The following is a 14,522-nucleotide window of genomic DNA, read 5'->3' as shown; positions in this document are numbered from 1 at the left end:
TAATCCTGCCTTCCCCTTGTAGGGTTAGAGGAGGTCAGAACATGTGGCCTCCTTGTCGTTTTAGCAAATATACAGACAGAAGGAAGGGTAAGTGTAAAGGCCTTGAGGTAGGTGTGTGATACTCATTTCAGAAATAGCATGGAAGCTATGTGGTTGGAGTGGATTTGATGTTTGATTACTGGGTGTTTTAGGGAAAGGTGTATTGGACTTTTATGTTCTGTTCTGGTCATTTGTGTGTGAAGGGCATCTACTAGTTTAAGACTTGATAAAAATTAGGCTTTCAAAGTGAGCAGATGGTATTAGAATGTATTGGTATTAGCAGTGGTTATGGATTTAGGAGGGAACATGCCTGTTACCTGAAAGTCTTTGCCATCAGGGTACCTTCACTAGAGTCATGAAGAAGCCTTGCTTTGATCAAGGTGACCATCTAGGCTGACCATGGCAGGAGTGACTCAAGATGCTCAATGAAAGGCAAATGAGCCCAGTTAGAGTGAATGGGAAGGTACATTTTAGCCAATTTATTTTCATTTAGAAGCTATTTAACAGCTAATAGGATCTTTCAAAGTACAGTTGACCCTTGAACCAGAGATTAGGGGCCCTGACCCCGTGTAGTTGAAAATCCATGTAAAACTTTTGACTCCCCCAAATCTTACCTACTAATAGCCTACTGTTGGCCTTACTGATAACATAAACAGTTGATTTACCCAGTTCTTGCCATATAGTTACTAGATTTTCACATAAAGACACACACATTCAACAGATAAATTTGTTAACTCTACGGCATGATGATTATTTACTACTCATTAAGTGGAAATGGGGGCCTAAGGTCGGCGGCCCAGGGCTGGGGGCTGTTTTTCGCTTGGGGCCGACTTTTTATTAAGGCCAGGGCCTGAGGTAGGTGGGCCCAGGGCTTAGAGGCTGCTTTTCACTTGGGTGTGGCTCTATTTTAAGGCAGGGACCTGAGGTAGGCGGCCTGGGGCTCAGAGGCTGCTTTTCGCCTGGGGGTGGCTCTTTTTTAAGGCCAGTGCCCAAGGTAGGCAGGTGCAGAGGGGTTAGGAACAACTAAGGGAGACGAACTTGTCTCAGTTTGTCTGTCTCTCAGTTTGTCGTCCTGAGCTTATGTGAGGCTGGCTTATGTGAGGCTGGAGGCTATACCACCGTGTTGCAAAATACCAGCAGGGTTACCCGTGGTGGACAGGTTTCAACGGAGCTTCTGGGCTAAGACAGATTCCGAAGAAGGAAGAGGCCATCCACTTCTCGGAACAGTTGGTGCAGAAACGGCAAGGAGGCCACATGTTCTGACCTCTAATCCCACAAGAGGAAGACAGGATTACTACCAGCAGTAACCCAAGGCCTATTCCTACGAGGCCAGACATGCTGCCTCCCTCCAGCCCTTTCTCCAACCGTTCCTCCCAAAGCACCACCGCCTCTCTCCTGGGTTCGATAATTCGCTGCAGTGGCTACACAGAACTCACAGATTATGATGTTTATTAGGGAAGCACCAGGCTACAACTCAAGTTCAGGAAGAATGCTCAGTCTCTCTCCCAGCCCACCGTCCCTCAGCCAACAGTCTCTCACAGTCTTTTTCCCAGCAGTGCTGGTCCCTCGGTGTCTCACTCAGCAATGCGTGTCTCTTGCGTCTCTTTCCCAGCAGCACATGTCTCTTTCAGGGGCGCATGTCTCTTTCAGGGGTGCATGTCTCTTTCAGCAGCACGTCTTCCTCAACCAGCCATCAGAGAGAGAGTTCTACCTCCAGGAGGCCTCCTTTTGAGCCCGGAAGGGTGGTCAAACTAGCCAATCACAGCATCAGAACTCTAATCGCGTGAGAGAGAGTGGGAACCTCCCAGAACATTGTATTGTGCCACGCCCAACAGAAATAACCCAGGTGGATAGCTTCAGCAATCAGGATCTCCTCAGTTGCTCATAGAAAATCCCACCTTGGAGTTTACAAAGACTTATGGGTAGAAAAGCCATACTAAGTAATTTACTACACTGCAGTTGGCCAGTGAAAACCTTATGAATAGCAGTGAAACAATGTCTGATATATTACTGGAAAACTTTATGCATAGCCATGAAACATTGTCCAATACGGTACCAGAAGACAAGCCTATCAGGTTGGAGGGCACTCAAAATTTGGGGAAGAGCTGACTCCTCAGAGTAGAGATGACCTTAGCGATATGGATAGAGTAAAGCTTGCGAGACCTCCATTAGCTGATGTGGTTTGACTCAAAATGAGTAGAAACAGATGCAAACATCTGTTAGTAATTGGAACATGGAATGTATGAAGTATGAATCTAGGAAAATTGAAAGTTGTGAAAAATGAAATGGAACACATAAAGATTGATACCTAGGCATCAGTGAGCTGAAATGGACTGGTTTTGGCTATTTTGAATCAGACAACTATCTGATCTACTATACCGGGAATGACAAATTGAAGAGGATTGGTGTGACATTCCTCATCACAAAGAATGTTTCAAGATCTGTCCTGAAGTGCAGTGCTGTCAGTGATAGGATAATATCCATACATCTACAAGGAAGACCAGTACTCAGATTTACACACCAACCACAAAAGCCAAAGATGTGGAAATTAAAGATTCCTACCAACTTCTGCAGTCTGAAATTGACCGAACATGCAATGAAGATGTGTTGATTATCACTAGTGACTGGAATGCAAAAGTTGGAAACGAAGAAGAATTACCGGTTGTTGGAAAACATGGCCTTGGTGATAGAAATAACGCTGGAGATCGCATGATTGAATTTTGTAAGACCAATGACTTACTCATTGTGAATACCTTTTTTCAACAACATAAGCATACACATGGACTTCACGGAATACACAGGAATCAGATTGACTACATCTGTGCAAGAGGCAATGGAGAAGTTCAATATCTTCAGCCAAGACAAGGCCAGGATCTGATTGTAGAACAGACTATCAAGTACTTATATGCACGTTCAAGTTGAAGTTGAAGACAATTAAAACAAGTCCATGAGAGCCAAAATATGACCTTGATAATATCCCTCCTGAATTTAGAGACACTTTAAAGAACAGATTTGATGCATTAAACACCAGTAACCGAAAACCAGAGGAATTGTGGGATGACATCAGCAACATCATCCATGAAGAAAGCAAGAGGTCATTAAAAAGATAAGAAAGGAAGAAAAGACCAAAATGGATGTCAGGAGACTCTGAAATTTGCCCTTGAGTGGAGAGTAGTTAAAGCAAATGGAAGAAATGACAAGATAAAAGAGCTGAACAGAAGATTTCAAAGAGCAGCTGGAGCACACAAAGCCAATTACTATAATGAATTGTGCAAAGACCTGGAGTTAGAAAACCAAAAGGGAAGAACTCACTCGGCATTTCTCAAGCTGAAAGAACTGAGGAAAAAAATTAAGCCTCAAATTGCAGTCAAACCCACCACCAGCCACTCCTCGGAAGGAAGACTGGGCAATCTACTTCTGTAGAGATACTGCCTCGGAAACCTAAGGAGGGGTTGCTATGAGTCGGGTTCAACTCAACAGCAGTGAGTTTTTTTTTTTTTTTTTTTGGTTGGATGGATGGGCAAAATACTGAATGATGCAAGAAGCATCAAAAGAAGATGGAATACACAGAGTCACTGTACCAAAAAGAATTGGTCGATGTTCATCCATTTCAGGAGGTGGCATATGATCAAGAACCAATGGTACTGAAGGAAGAAGTCGAAGCTGCACTAAAGGAATTCATGAAGAACAAGGCTCCAGGAATTGACAATACCCATTGAAATGTTTCAACAAACGAGTGCCGCACTGGAGGCACCCACTCAGTTATGCCAAGAGATTTGGAAGACAGCTTCCTGGCCAACTGACTGGAAGAGATGAGATCCTTATTTGTACCCATTCCAAAGAAAGGTGATCACACAGAATGTGGGAATTACCAACAATATCATTAGTATCACATGCAAGTAAAATCTTACTGAAGATAATTAAAAAACGGTTGCAGCAATATATTGACAGCTTCCAGAAATGCAAGCTGGCCTCAGAAGAGCACATGGAACAAAGGGTATCATTGCTGGTATCAGATGGATCTTGGCTGAAAGCAAAGAATACCAGAAAGATGTTCACCTATGTTTTATTGACTCTGCAAAAACATTTGATTCTGTGGATCATAACAAATTATGGATAACATTGAGAAGAATGGGAATTCCAGAACACTTGATTGTACTCATGAGGAACCTGTATGTAGATCAGGAGGCTGTTGTTCAAACAGAACAGAAGATACTGTGTGGTTCAAAATCAAGAAGGGAGTGGGTCAAGGTTGTTTTCTTTCACCATGCTTATTCAACTTGTATGCTGAGCAAATAATCCAAGAAGCTGGACTATATGAAGAAGAACGTGGCATCATGGAAGAAGACTTATTAACAAACTGATACACAGATGACTTTGCTTGCTGAAAGTGAGGATGAGTTGAAGCACTTACTGAAGAAGATTAAAGACTACAGTCTGCAGTATGGATTACACCTCAACATAAAGAAAACAAAAATCCTCACAACTGATCTAATAAACAGCTTCATGGTGGATGGAGAAAAGATTGAAGTTGTCAAGGACTTCGTATTACTTGGTTCTACAATCAACACCAATGGAAGCAGCAGTCAAGACATCAGATGACATCATGCATTGGGTATAAATCTGCTTCAAAAGACCTCTTTCAAATGATGAAGAACAAAGCTGTCTGCTTGAAGACTAAGGTGTGCCTAAGCTAAGCCATGGTATTTTCAGTGGTCTCTTATGCATGTAAGAGTTGAACAGTGAATAAGGAAAACCGAAGAAGAGTTGATGTTTTTGAGCTGTGTTGGAGAAGAATGCTAAGAGTACCATGATCTGCTAAAAGGACTAACAGATCTGTCCTGGAAGAAGTGTAGCCAGACAAGGTTCAATGAGACAAATAACAAATGCTGGTGAGGATGTGGAGAGATTGGGATTCTCATACACTGCTGGTGGGACTGTGAAGTGATAGAACCACTGTAGAAAGCAGTATGGCAGTTCCTTAGAAAGCTGGAATTGGAGATACCATTTGACTCAGCAATTTCATTATTAGGTATATATCCTAGAGAGGTGAGAGCCAGGACAGAAACAGATACATGCACACTCATGTTCATTGCAGCACTATTTACGATAGCAAAAAGATGGAAACAATCTATATGCCCATCAGCGGAAGAGTGGATGACCAAACTATGGTACATACACATAATGGAATGCTATACAGCACTAAAGAATAATGTGGAGTTTGCAAAACACTGCATAATATGGATGAACTTGGAGGACATTATGCTGAGTGAAATAAGTCATTCATAGAAGAACAAATATAGTATTAGTTTGTTGTTGTGGAGGGTCATGGAAAGGTTTGTATATGGAGGGAAACTTTATTTGTTGGTTGCCAGGGGTGGGAGAGGAGGAAAGGGAACACTGCAAAAAAGAAAAAAAGCATTGACCTATGTCACTTTAGTTTTGTGTATTTCATGTACATAAATTATATTTCAATAAAATGCATTTAAAAAAAAAAAAAAAAAAAAGTGGAGCCAGAATGCTCCTTGGAAGCGAGAATGGCCAGACTTTGTCTCACCTGCTTTGGTCATGTTGTCAGAAGGAACCATTCCCTGGAGGATATCATGCTTGATAAAGTGGAGGGTCAGTTAAGAAGGAGAAGGCCCTCAACAAGATGAATAGACACAGTGGCTGCAACAGTGGGCTCAGGTATAACAAGGATTGTGGGGCTGGCACAGGACCAGGCAGTGGTTCATTCTGCTGTGCATAGTGTTGCTGTGAGTTGGAGATGACTTGACAGCACCTGACAAGAACAGAGTGGAAATGGATCATCATAAATGTCTTCATCCTCGTCTTCTCCTTGAGTAGGAGGAGGAAGAAGAGGAGTTGGTCATGCTGTCTCAAGGGTGGAAAAGGCCAAAGAGGTAGAGGAGGTTGAATGGGAGGCAGGAGAGGCGGGCACACTTGGTGTAACTTTACAGAAATACATTTTTGCTTTTTCATTTCTCTCAAAATGTTTATATATGGTATGGTACCATTCCTTTGTCCACTGTTTGCTTTCATTTCAGTGCCCATATCATAGAAGAGTCCTTGTAAAAGAAATCAAAAGCAGTCTTGAATAATCAGAACCCTTTTGCCAGTTCGTGTAATGTCAATTTGTTTTCTGCCTCTGCTGCTTCTACATCTTCTTCCTTATCATCTGGCACTGATTGGAAAGCCCTCATCTCCATCAAGTTGTTTTCTGTTAATTCCTCTGGTGTGGTGTCTATAAGCTCTTGATTTTCTCTGAGATCAGTGACTTGAAAAAAAATCCAAGTGTAAGTGGACTCATATAGTTCAAACCCATGTCATTCAATGGTCAGCTGTATAAGCTTTTCTGATAATAATAATAATATGTAAATTATACATTATAAATTAATTATAAATTATAATAATAATATGAAAGAATATAAATAAAAAATTAATCCTTTTATTAAGGTATAATTTACATACACTGGTTCATCAGTTTTAAGTTAATGGTTGAAGAATTTTGACGAATGTACACAGTTATATAACTCACATCCCAGTCACAATATATAACATTTCTGTCACCCAAAAAAGTTCTCCTATGCCACTTGACAGTCAGTTCTTTTTTTTCTTTTTATTGTGATTGGGGTGAAAGTTTACAAAGCAAATTCATTTTCGATACAGCAGTTCATACATACTTTGTTTCATGACATTGACTGCAAGTCCCCACAATATAACAGTTCTCTTCCCTGGGTCTGTCTTTCCTATGCATTCCTGCCCGCCCCCCCCCCACCCCCCCCCCCATGTTATCTCCCTGTGCAAACACTGCCCTTCTGTTCTGCCACAATGATCATTCTAAGGAGTGTATCTACCTGATGTAAATGTTCCCCCCATATGCCTGTCTATTGTTTGGCTGGAAGCCATGGGAGTGAGTTCAATTCCAGACCTGAAGGGTAACTAGGGGTCATAGTCTCGGGGGTCTCACCAGGCTAAAACTGGTCTTTTTTATGATTTTCAGTTTTGTTCTACATTGTTCTCCCTACTCTATCCAGATACTCTTGCAGTGATTCCTTTCTGAGTGGCTGACGGTGGTAGCCAGGCACCATCTGGTTCTTCCGGTTTTATGGTCATACAGGCTGAAGTTCACATGGTCCACTAGTCCCTTGGACTAATTATTCCCGTGCATCTTTGGTTTTCTTCATTCTTCTTTGCTCTGGACAAGGAGAGACCTGTTTTTGCATCTAGATTGCCACTTGCAAGTTTTTAAGACCCCAGTTGCTACTCACCAAAGTAGGATGTAGAACAGTGTTTCTGTGTGTAGTATGTTATGTCAGTTGAGCTTGATGGCCCTTGAGACCACACTCCCCAGGCCACAGGTCCAACAGCTCACTCCATTAGGGTGGTTGGTTGTGGCTAAGAAGTTACCATAACTTTTTGGCAGTGGATTCTGTCTCCCTATTTCTGCCCCCTGATAGCTACTTAGCTGCTTTCTGCCACTATAGTTTTGCCTTTTCTTGAATTTAACATAAGTAGAATCATACAGTATGTAGTGTTTTGTTACTGACTTCTTTCATTTAGCATAAATGCTTTTGTTGATTCATCTATGTTGTCACATGTATCAGTACATTCCTTTTCATTTTTGAATAATATCCCATTATATGGATATACCATAATTTATCTGATATTTCTGTTGATGGACATTTGGGTTGTTTCCATCTTTTGACTCTTGTGAATAGTGTTGCTATGAATGTTTGTGTACACATCTTTGGACATACATGGGCTGTACTTAGATAAATACATAGGAGTAGGATTTCTGGTCATATAATAAAGAGTTCAGTTGCTTCATACTGGTGGGTCTCTAGGGTTCCTGGATAGAGTGAACTGTCTGCATTCTATTACTAATCTAAAAGTGGGTGGTTTGAACCTCCCTAGCAGCACTGCAGAGGAAAGGCCTGGCAATCTGCTTTCATAGACTACAAAAAACCCACTGCCATGCAATCAGTTCTGACTCGTAACACCCTTTAAGACAGAGTAGCATTGCCCCGGTAGGGTTTCCAAGGCTGTAAATCTTTACAGAAGCAGACTCCCACTCCTTTCTCCCACAGAGCAGCTGGTGGGTTCAAACTGCTGACCTTTATTTAGCGGGCAAGTGCTTCAACCACTGCACCACCAGAGCACCTTTCCATAAAGATTACAGCCAAGGAAACCCTGTGGAGTAGTTCTACTTTGTAACATTTAAGGTCACCTTGAGTCAGAATCCACTCCATGGTAAGGGGTTTGGTGAGTGTTTAGTGGTATTTTAAGTGGTTTTAATTTGTGTTTCCCTAGTGACTAATGCTAAGTGCCTAAGGCACTTGACTGCTAACCAGAAGGCTGGCGGTTCAAACCCACCAGCCACTCCTTGGAAGGAAGGTTGGGCAATCCTACTTCTGTAGTGATACTGCCTCGGAAACCCAAGGAGGGGTCGCTGTGAGTCAGGGTCGACTTGACAGCACATAACAACAACAACAACAAAGAAATTTTTGCCTAAACCAAGGTTACAATATTTTTCTCTTACAGAAGTTTTATAGTTCAAGCCCTTATCTTTAGGTCTTACATTTCCATGTACTTTTTGTATAGGGTGTAAGGTAAAAGTCAGCATTCATTTTACTGCTTATGAATTTCCAATTGTTCTAACACATTTACTTAAAAAACGATCATTTCTCCATTGAACTGCCTTGGTGCCTCTAGTAGTGTAATATGGCTGCTGTAACAAATCATCACAAACTGAGTGACTTAAAACCACAGAAATTTATTCTCTCAATTCTATAGGCTGGAAGTCTGAAATCAAGGTGTCAGCAGGGCCATGTTCCCTCTGAAGACTCTAGGGAATAAGCCTTTCTTGCCTTTTCCAGCTTCTGGTGGCCCCTGGCATTGATTTTGACAGCATAACTCCAATCTCTGCCTTGGTCTTCATGTATGGCTTTCCTCTCTGTGTGTCTTTCTCTCTGTCCTGCCCTCTTAGAAGGGTACCAGTCATTGGATTAAGGTCCCATCTAAATCCAAGATGATTTCATTTTGAGATCCTTATTAACTAATTACATCTGTAAAGACCCTTTCTCTTAATAAAGTCACATTCTGCAGTTCCGGGTAGACATGAATTTTTGAGACACTTTTCAACCCGCAAAGGAATGCTGGTGGCACTTTGGTTAAGCTCTCAGCTACTAACCAAAAGATTGGCAGTTTTAACCCACCAATCGCCCTCTGGAGAAAGATGTGACAGTCTGCTTCTGTGAAAGTTACAGCCTTAGAAACCCTGTGGAGCAGTTCTGTTTTATCCTGTAGAGTTACTGTGAGTTAGAATCGAGTTAATGGCAATGGGTTTACTTATTAATTCAACCCACTACAGAGCCTTCATTGGAAATTATTTGGTGGGATAGGTGGGTGTGGATCTATATCTGGGCTCTGTTCTGCTTCATTAAAATACATGTTTATTCTCATGCCAATACTGCACTGTCAATTATGTAGCATTATAGTAAGTCTTAAAATCAGTAGAGTACCTCTGGTAAATTTCTTTCTTTTTTCTTTTTTTTTTTAATTACATTGGTTATTTTATTACACAAATTTAGAATCACTTTGTCAATTTCTAGCAAAAATAGTCTGGAGTTTTAATTGGGACTGCATTGAGTCTAGATCAATTTGGGGAGAATTAACATGCTAACAATATTGAGTCTTCTGATCCTTGAACATAGTATGTGGCTACATTTACTTAGGTTTGTAATTTTTCTCAGTGCTTTCTGGCTTTCACTTTCAGGTTTTGTACTTTTTTTTTTTTTTTTAAATTTTATTTTGATATGGGTGAAGATTTACAGAACAAATTCACTCTTCATACAGCAGTTCACATATACTTTGTCTCATGTCATTGACCACAATTTACCACAATGCAACAGCTCCCCTCCCACTTCCTCCCCATAGTTACCTCTTCCCAGTGTCCATCCCTCCATACTCTCCTGCCACCTGAGCTCTCCCTGTGCATAAGCAGCCCTTACTTCTCCCATGATTGTTCTCTCCAGGGCGTGTGTCTACTTGAGGTAAATGTTTAACTCGGATGCCTGTACTTTGTTTGGCTGGAAACCACAGGTGTGGGTTTAATTCCAGACCTGAAGGGCAGCTAGGAGCCATAGTCTCAGTGGTTCCACCAGGCTCTATTATACCAGCAAACCTGGTCCCCACCTTTTTTTTTTTCCCTCCAAATGATTTTGAGTTTTGTTCCACATTGTTCTCCCTCTCTATCCAGGATCTCCTACATCCCTTCCAAGTGGATGATAGTGGTAGCCGGGCACCATCTAGTTCTTCTGGTCTCATAGTTGTATAGGTTGCAGATCGGATGATGTACCAGTCGCTAGGACTGATTGTTTCCATTAATTTTGGGTTTCTTTCTTCTTGACAAGGAGAGACCCATCGTTGCATCTAGATGGCAGCTTGCTAGCTTTTAAGATCCCAGTCGCTACTCACCAAAGTAGGAGGTGGAACAATGTTTTGTATAGTATGTTATGCCAGTTGGGCTTGATGTCCCCTGCGACTGTGGTCCCAAGCCCGCAGGTTCAACTACTCAGTCGCTCTGGGTAGCTGGCTGAGGTTTTGCACATTTTTTGTGTGTGAAATTTATCCTTAAGTATTTAATATTGTCCATGCTATTATGTTTTAACTTTCTTCTGTAATTTCAACTTTCACTTCACTAGCTAACGGTAACACTTTATTCATCCTTTTCCCCATATTTGAACATTTAGTTTTCTTCCAAATTAAGGCTTTTTGTACACATCATTTTTAATCTTTTGCTAATTGGTGAGCACCGTTGTGGTGCCCAGAATTAGAATTAGAATAGGCCTCATGTGTTTATCCCTCTCTCTAAGCCAGAGGTGTCTAGCGGCCACTTTCCTAACTGGCATTGCTGGCAGCAGCACACCCTGGAGAGGAAAGAGTGTGGACCTGCCACTGTAGAGGCAGTTGTGCTTCAGAATTGTTGTGAAAGCCACAAGAGCCCTGGCAGGCTGGTGTCTGGCAGCTTGGTGACTGACTCTGGTGATGCGTAGTTGTGGGTGGTGTGTATAGGTGTGTGCAGATGCTAGCACATACTGTTGTTGTTGTTATGTGCTGTCGAGTCGGACCCGACTCATAGCGACCCCTCCTTGGGTTTCCTAGGCAGTATCACTACAGAAGTAGATTGCCCCATCTTCCTTCCGAGGAGTGGTGGTGGATTTGAACCGCCAGCCTTCTGGTTAGCAGTCAAGTGCCTTAGCCACTATGCTACCAGAGCTCCCTAGCACATACTAGGGGCTGTCATTTGGTCTTAGGAGGAGGAGGTGCAGATGGTGAGGGTTGTTTTTCCACCTTCAGCCTAAAGTTTCTCAAGCCATCCATCCCCTGTGACTGCCTGACCCTAGGGCTTTTTGAGGCAGAGTAAGTGGCCCCAGGGGATCTGGTTTGTACTTCATTAAGTAACTAAATTCTCTTGACCTGGCTGAGCTAAGGCCCCAGGAGCTGTCCTGAGTCATAGCTGTTTTATTTGCAATACTTACGAATATTAGGACAATATTTCCAATGGATCCTTAAACCAATTAGATGAATTTGGGCAGTGGACTGTAGGGGAAAGCTGTGTCCTGAAATATAACATCTACATAAGTTCTGTGTTCCTTACCTGGTCATAGTTTCATGGACAAATGTTAAGCAAAGTAAAAAACTAAAATAGATGCTAAATCTAAAGTCAGTATTTTGTGGTTATTCCATGTCTCCTTGGTTACAGGGTCAGCACATTGTATTGCCTCTGCCAAACCAAATGAAACTCACTGCCATTGAGTTAATTACGATTTCATAGTGAACCCCTCATTGGGTTTCCAAGGCTATAAATCTTTATGGAAGCAGACCACCTCATCTTTCCTTTGCAGAGCAGCTGGTGGTTTTGAACCGCCAACCTTTTAGCAGCAAAATGTCTTAACCACTATACCACCAGAGCTCCTTGTATTGGCTCTACCAAAAAAAAAAAAACAAATTCACTGCCATCAAATCGATTCTGACTCTTAGTGAGGTCCTTTGGGGGGTTTCCGAGGCAGTAAATCTTTACAGAAGTAGATTGCCCAGCCTTCCTTCCATGGAGTGGCTGGTGGGTTTGAACCGCTAGCCTTCTGGTTAGCAGTCAAATGCCTTAGGCACTATGCCACCAGAGCTCTACGGTATTTGTTAATATTCTAGGATCCCTGAGAAACCAGGCCAGACAGAGACTGCAGATAAAAATTAGTGAAAAAAACTACTGTTCAAACCACACAGAAAGTAGCAGGTGAAACAGAGACAGCACTTGATTTAGGGCCAGAGTTTTCTTTCTGCTGCTCTGGCTGAGGCCCCTGGGGAAGAAGCTGATCTGTAATACCTGCTCCACTACCCTGGAGTTGATTGCAACTCATAGCGACCCTGTAGGACAGAGTAGAACTGCCCCACAGGTTTTCCAAGGCTATAAATCTTCACAGAAGCAGACTGCCACATCTTTCTCCTGTGGAGCGGCTGGTGGGTTGGAATTGCCAACAAACGACCTTTTGGTTAGCACCCGATGGTTTTACCACTTTGCCACCAGAGCTCCTGCTGATCTGTATTATCCTTGGGAAGTTGGTCCTTCATTTTCCTGTGGGGATGAGGCCTGTATAAGGGACCCTGGAATAGAAGCTGTTGGGGAAAGGGATTTTATTGTACAGTGAAGCCATACTGAGAGATTGAACATAATTGAAACAAAAGGATCACAAAATAGGACTTAACTGTATGCAACACAGCTCTGGTGGCATAGTGCCTAAGGCATTTGACTGCCTAACCAACTAGAGGGCAGCCACTCCTCAGAAGGAAGATTGGGCGATTTACTTCTGTAATGGTAACGTTTTGGAAACCCAAGGAGGGGTCGCTGTGAGTCGGATCCAACTTGACAGCAGTGAGTTTGGTTTTTTTGATATGCAGTGCATTGATATTTTCTATTTTCTCCTATTTGATTAAAAAAAAAAAAAAAAACCCTACTGGTTACCACTTACTCATTTGGTTACCCAACAACCCAGGGGAGCTACTCCAGGCTTTTTTCCCCTATTTTACAGTCCAGAGAGTTGAAACCCAAAAGTAGCCAAGGACTTGGTGTCTTTCTCTAAGCAATTGAATGGCAGAACTGGGACTAGACTCTGATTCATCTTGCCTGCTCTACCTAACTGCAGGCTCATCAGTGTCTCCCTAATTCCTCCTTACATTTGGGAGTTTCCTCTGTCATGCAACTTTTGACTCAATCAAGAATAAGCCTTATTTGTGCTACCCCTATACCCAAGATGATTTTTCTTCCCTGGCGAGTAACATCCTGTGGGCTGCTAAAGTTGGGTGTTGGGGAGGAGGGTGGCAAGGTGCCATCACATACTCAGCAGCTAATGAACACACTGGGGACCTAGGAGAACTGCCATTTAGGTATCAAGGACCAGTTATATTTTGTTTCAGATTTATCACTGGAGGTAGGGATAGGTAAAAGAGATGCCTGGAGAGAGGTGTTTTCTATTTAACTGAATATATTTAAGGAGTCTTGAGCCAGGTTCCAACAGGGAAAATCATGTCTTCCTACTAGAAAGTACCATAAGGATCACATGAGATTTGCATCATAGTTGGCCTTGCTGTGATAGCAAAAGCAGTTTTACAGCTTTAGGAAATCTTTGTGAAGTGTGCCTCTAAAACCTGGCCCAGAAGGAGCATCTTGTGCTTTGTGCTTTCACAATTTAATGGTTGTGGTACTTGACTTGTGTTTTGGTATACTGACAGACCAACCATGAATTGGTAGCTTTTCCCTGGAAGTCTTCAGTAGACTTGTATGAACTGGTATGTGTAGCCCAGCCCTAAGGAAAGAGCTTGTGTGGCCAGGCATCTCAGAGCTCCACCTTCTGGAGAGAGAATAGAGTGGCTGGGATGTACTCATCCTTCCAGCCAATTACCTGTGTTAGTCTTGGGACTCTTAGCACATACCTCTCTGTCTCTGGTGATGGGAAGGTTGTGCCAGGTGAGAAGTTAGGCCTTTGGTTCTCTGCTTTTTGGGTGTAGGAAAACTTGTTGATTCCTAATCCTTGAGTCAAATGGACGCCTAGAATCAGGTTCTGTCTGAAAAGAATAGATTAACACTAGTTTAAACTCCTTAAAAGAGGCTACTTTATAAATAGAAAAAATACAAATATCTAGTGAAAATACTTTGATGAGGTAAGCTGAATATCCCATGTGCATAGTAGTACTGTACCAAGGCAGAGGTGCCAGAGACCCTGGGGCCCTGCGGAGTAGAGGATTTGCATCCAACAGACTGGGGTTCACTTGAGAGCTGTGGCTTAGTCTGTGGCTCTGGGTGAGTTTCCTCATTTTCCTGAATCTTGGCTTCATCATTTGCACCAGGGAGATTGATGTCTACTTTATAGAAAGTACTATTGGGATCAAATGAGATAAATTCATGTAACAAGCCTGGCACATCA

This window comes from Orycteropus afer, unplaced genomic scaffold (genome assembly GCF_000298275.1).
Source record: "Orycteropus afer afer isolate SDZICR_OR568_19922 unplaced genomic scaffold, OryAfe1.0 scaffold00498, whole genome shotgun sequence".
NCBI lineage: Eukaryota > Metazoa > Chordata > Mammalia > Tubulidentata > Orycteropodidae > Orycteropus > Orycteropus afer.
This window is presented reverse-complemented; position numbering follows the sequence as displayed.